The 5,826-nt window shown below is 42.6% G+C and overlaps 1 long non-coding RNA gene across 1 annotated transcript; it reads right to left on the reverse strand.

Annotated features, from left to right (window-relative positions):
- Positions 1-347: 347 nt before the first annotated feature.
- Positions 348-3,353, reverse strand: LOC110470084 (uncharacterized). Its single transcript, XR_002465346.3, has 3 exons — positions 3,271-3,353; positions 1,551-1,625; positions 348-1,126 (listed from the first exon to the last, which is right to left on the reverse strand). It is a non-coding gene; the product is annotated as an uncharacterized LOC110470084 (long non-coding RNA).
- Positions 3,354-5,826: the final 2,473 nt, after the last annotated feature.

Raw genomic sequence — 5,826 nt, forward strand, 5'->3', positions numbered from 1 at the left:
CCTCCTTCAGTAATTTTTCCACTTCAAACCCTACAAGAGAACCAGCGTGTATCCCTGAGATCTCTCCATGCCAGGCTTAGTTGGTGTAAAGACTCTTCTGTTTCTGAAGCCAGGATTTTGAAAGCAAGTTAATCATCTGGCCTGCATTTGTTTGAAGTGAAAAGACAAAGGGGAAGATTAATAAAATACTGCTATTTTGTCATGTGAAGTGACTTGAGGTAATTTCAATGTTTAGTTTCTTGCCCATCATGGAAGCATTCATGAATTCCCAGCTTTGTCAGGAAAATACAATTTTTTTCATTGCTGATTACCCTCCTGGTGTGAACTGCATAATTTCTTACTCAGAAGAAGATTACTGTAGCCATTTATTTTCTGGTTAAACTGGTGTAAATAAAACAATTGCACTGAGATGATTGAATTTTCTCTTTAACGTATGAAACACAGATGCAGAATACACAGTCCATTTAAAAAATGTTCTTACTTCCAATCAAATTTATATGAGGAAATTATCAACAAAAATATATGTTTTTTGCTCTCTGTTTGGGGAGAAAAGCAGAACAAGGCCATATGCTGAATACGCTTCTACAATTTATGAAGAATTCATGCAAGATAATGAGCTCCTGCTCTGTGCTGGGGGATGTGGGGCTGACCCTTTATTCCCACTGAGGGGCTTTTAGTGTTCACACTAATTATTCCCACTGATAAGGAACCTCAGGGAAGTCACTGCAAGGGCTGTATTGCTTTTGTGTGGGGAGCAGTAAGGAAATGAGAGGGGTGCAGGTAGGAGCCCCCCGTGCTGGTCGCTCCAGGGCTGGGTACATGAGCAGATCCGTCCTCTGCAGCCTTGTGGTGAGTGAGCAGAATCCTAACTCACTCTGAGCACCCAATTACACGTCTGCTTTACTCCTTTGATGAAGGCTTATATGGCTTGGCTCTTCTTCTTTTGATGTCAAATTAATTCTCATTGGCCTTTTTCTGTAGCTCAGGGCAACAGACATCAGTCCCTCACAGGATGATAAACAGCAAGCAGCCACAGTTGCTCCTGTGCAGAACCTAAATCAATGGCTGTTCTGCAGTTGTGGTTAGCTAAAGATGTTGTCCTCTGGTTTCTTAAGAAGTAGTTTTCCTGTGGAGGGCAGAAATACAGAATTCCTTAATACATTTTTGGACATCTCATCAGTAAATCAAGATGCAAAATTGCCTGTTCATGACAAGTTTCTGGGTAGGTGAGAAGCTGGTGACATTTTCTATGCCTGTTAATTATGTGAAATGTCTTCTTATCTTAAATTTTGCCGAAGTGTTTATTGGTCTCTGGAGATTGCAACTTATGGTGAGCTTTCCAGAAAGCAGTGCTGATGCCTCCCTGGAGTTGAAGGGTCATAAGCAATAAATTCACTCATGAATTATCTGCGCTGCTTGTCATCTGGGGTTCATTAGCATGAAAATATTTAAGCAATAAAGTAGAGACACAACTCTTGCCTTTCCACTTCAGTGGATATTCTGGGTTTTCCACCTGCTCAGTGGATGACATGGAAATAAATGCTATTTACCTTTTGTCTTGCTCCAAGCATTCTTTCTCTCCCTGCTCTCCAGCAATCATGTAATTTGATTGCTTACTTTGAGGCCTAGAAAAGCCATTTCAAAGAGAAGGAAAACATTCAGACAAGGTTTTGCCATTGCTATGTGCATCATTATTTTGTGTTTTTCTAATCGCTGTAATGAACTCCCATGCAGCTCAAGAAATTGTACATAAAATGTGTGAGAGAATACATATATAAGTATTCTGTCTTCTGTCAGGGCCTATTGACCTGCCCATGCCTAAAGAGACCAGCACTGGAAGAAAATATTAGACTATGGATCTTTCGATTACAATTGCTTATATAATTTTTCAGACACTTTCTCTAGCTGTATTGGAAAAGGTAAGCTGGAGTGTCAAACTACACTTTTACAGAGAATTGTTCTTTACCTTTGGATGCTGTATTAAATTGAATTATTTCCATTAAATCTCAGGAATGCCAATGCATTTCAAAGTGCGAATATTGAAAATGCAGGAAGGGAACTGATGGCCATCAAGAAATACACAGCTTCCTGCAGGTCATGAGCTTTTCCTGATCCAGGGCAAACACCTGACTTTTATACTTGGCTAGCTCTGGGGCTGGTTGCAGGCACCTTGCTTCAGTTACAGCAGCAGCAGAAGCCTTTCACACATTGCCCAAAGGGCTGTGGGAAAGGCTGCTCAGATGCACTAACTGGTTTTTTTTTTGCTCTGGCCATTAAAGTTGGCTTTTATTTGTGCTCTGCTCCATCAAACAACTAAAATGATGGATTTAAGCATTTGATTATGCTTAAAGAATATGCACATGGTTTGTTTTTTTCCCAAATGAAGTAGGAACAGAGGCTGAAACAGAGGTCAGTTCTATTGCACCTGCTCCCAGGTCCTACTTCTGTCCCACACAGCTCTTCATCCTAAAGATGCTTTAGTTTTCTGTCTGAGATATGCTCCCAAGTCTTCTCCTTCACTTGCTTGACCTCCTGATGCTGCTCTCTGCAAAAATCCTGCCTTTACCTAAGAGATTTCTCACCTGCCTGTGTGTGATCTGTGTTTTGGAGGCAGTTCTTTGGTTTGGGTTTTTGGATCCTACAAGGCAAATTTGACTGCATCTTTCATTTGGGTGGAATGAAGCCTTGCTGTCATGCTGAAAGCTTTCGGCTACAACAGACCTCAAGCACAGGTCTTGTTAAGAGTCATGTTTACCCAAAATCAGCAAGGTTGCTCATTTGCTTAGGAGGTGAATTTGAACTACTTACCTACCTACACTGGTAATAATTTATTTTTCAGGCATTTTGTCCCTTTCTTTCTTATGCTAGTCTTTCCCCCTTTCAGGTAACACATTTGCCATCATTCTTCCTTATGTCCTTTCTCCAAATCCAGCCTCTCTCTGCACACCTCACTCTCTGTAAACAACCAGGGCTCTGGAATGGGCTCTGGGAGCTCCGGCTCAACCTGGGCATCTTCCTCCTGGACACCCATGGTCAAACCACCCTCCCCACTTGCTGCCCCTCACTCCACTCCTCCCACCCTTCACACATTTTCCTCCACCCCATCTCTGCAGGGAAGTTCCCTTACTTTACATCTTGCTCATTTTTGTTTCAATCCCCTCTGTAAACAGACTTCCCCATTGCAGGGTGTGGTGTAGCAGGCTGAATACATTTTCACCTCCCATGAAGCCATACTAAAAGCTTTACCCCTTTTCTCTCCAAATCACTCACCAACCCAGTCCTGGCTGTATATCCTCCACAAACACACCACCAGCACTCCTCCTCTGCTCCCGGGGAGTCGGGCTGCTGAAACCAGGAATAATAATACAAGAAAAGTAGGTCATCCGCTCTCCGAGAGCATGGAATACAAAACTCAGCCACTGAGAGCTGGGTGAGCACAAAGAAGTTAAATCAACTATCAAATCCAACTGATCGAGAGCAGAAGTTTTCCTGCATTTCAATGCAGAGCTTTTCTCCTCAGCAGTGTGGCAGTGCTGGTGCGGGCAGGCTGAGCTGCCCGTGGCTCTGCCTGCTGCTGCTGCCAGCTCCAGCGGCTCTGCCTGTGCTCTGCTGACTGGGCACAGCAGCAAGCACTGTATCATGGATATGGATCTGAAGGCACATCATTTTACTGCAGTTTACTACTTCTCAACATTCCCAAGTGTTTTTTGTTTTTTTTTTTTTGAAGTATCGTTTGCTGTACTTTGCCTCTTAATTTTGCTGGGGAGCATTCTGCAGTATAACATTTTAAATGTGGCCAGAACCACTGAATTTTCCTATGTAGAAACGATAGGAAGGGGGAGGGAACATACTATACACACATACTGCAGTCTTTCTATTCCAGCACCATCTCTCCTAGGTTTATGCGCTTCTGAGAAATTACAAAAACCATGAAATAGTCAAAAATTGAATCATCTGTTCAGCAAGAAAGAGTCTTTCTAGCTTTCATTACTTGGCCGGGACTTATGCCCTAAAGCTTGAAGCTTTATTGAAGTGCCTGTGCAAGGAGCTGGAGAAAACTGTGCTGCCTTTAACAAGGCTACAATTTTACAACCATGCAGAGTGAGTACAGTGTCATTGTGTCTGGTCAAAGAGTCCCAATATTGCTGAACGACATTATAGTGAGAGGATCAGTGAGCACCTCTCCACTGCAAGCTTGCTGTGAACCTTCTGCACAGTGTTTAAAGGACTTTGGAGATGGATTTCCACTGCTGTGTTATCAGGGCCTGCCTTTCCCAGTGTGTTGCTCCCTGCCTGCTCTTCTTTCTGTATGCTGTTCTTGTCCAGCGGAGCAGCCACATTTCCCCACAACTCATCTTTGTGCCCCACTCAGGCTCTGCAACCTTTTTCCTTTAGAGTGTTTTTTTCAGTGTTTTCCAGTGGGTTTTTTTTCTAGCTTGTACCAGACCCATCTCATTTTTTGAAATGCGTACTTTCTCCCTTTCATTGAGCTAAGCTCTGAGGAATAAAGGAACCTCTGATGTGATGGCACAGTTTTGTAACAGCTGAGGAGACATGAACAGTGTAAACGGTCAGACATGAAAGGGGCAGAAAAGCAGCTGGCTTTATTTTCATGCTTTCATCAATATTGCACATACTGACATTGACTTTATTTTCCTTGGGAATTGTGTAGGGAAATGTTTGCAGCATGAATGAAGTTACACTTCTCTGCAAAGCAGGACCTACAGGAAGTAAAATTAATGCTTATTGCATCAAACCTTTTGCTGGAAGCTTAATGATTCACAATTCATAATTTTATTTTTTTAATCCTAAATATGTATAAGCACAAGGCATACTCTAAGTAGATACTATTATGGTACAGGAATAATGCAATTCCCTGTGTCTTTGGGGATGGTCAATATGTTGTTCATTGCTGGTTGCCATAGAGATGCAGTAATATTTTCTTAGCTGAGTGATGTGCACTGAATTATAATGCTTTCATAGGAGTGGCACAAGTTAATAAAATTCCTTATAGCTCAAAAAAGTCATCCTTCAAATAACATTTGAAATCAAGGTGTTTGTCTAATGCCCAGTTTCCCTCAGTCTGACTGAAGTGTGGTGAGAGGATAAGAAAATTAAATCTATGCAGCTATATTTAAATGTTCTGCCACACATTTTGACTTCTTTTATGAAGGCTGCTGTTGCACAAAGGTGTGCTGGATTCAAAATGGGCAGCAAAGGGAAAGGAGGAGGGAGAGCAATGGAGAATACAAACCTATAGCTTTCCAGAAAAAGAATGCTTGCAGTTCCTGAGATTCCATATGGCCAACCACTTTGTAAAAGCCTGTGAACAACATTCAGTTGTGGACATGAGTCTCAGCACTCCTCATTATAAAATCACAGAATTACAGAATGGTTTGGGTTGAAAGGGACCTTAAAGATAACCTAGCTGCAACCCCCCTGCCATGGGCAGGGACATCTTCCACTAGCCCATTTGCTCAGGGCCCCATCCAACCCAGGCTTGAACACTTCCAGGGATGGGGCATCCACAGCTTCTCTGGGCAACTTGTGCCAGTGTCTTATTCCTTGCACAGTAAAGAATTACTCCCTAACATCTGAGGTAAACCTGCCCTCTCCCAGTTTAAAATAATTGCTCCTTGTTCTGCATCTATCTGACCATATAAAAAGTCCCTCTCCTTCCTTTTTATAAACCCCTTTAGTTACTGGAAAGCCACAGAAAGGTCTCCCCAGAGTCTTCTCTTTTCCAGTCTGAACAACCCCAGCTTTCTGAGCCGGTCTTCATAGGAGAGGTGCTCCAGCCCTCTGAGCATCCCTGTGGCTCTCCTC

Source organism: Lonchura striata, chromosome 1 (genome assembly GCF_046129695.1).
Source record: "Lonchura striata isolate bLonStr1 chromosome 1, bLonStr1.mat, whole genome shotgun sequence".
Lineage (NCBI taxonomy): Eukaryota > Metazoa > Chordata > Aves > Passeriformes > Estrildidae > Lonchura > Lonchura striata.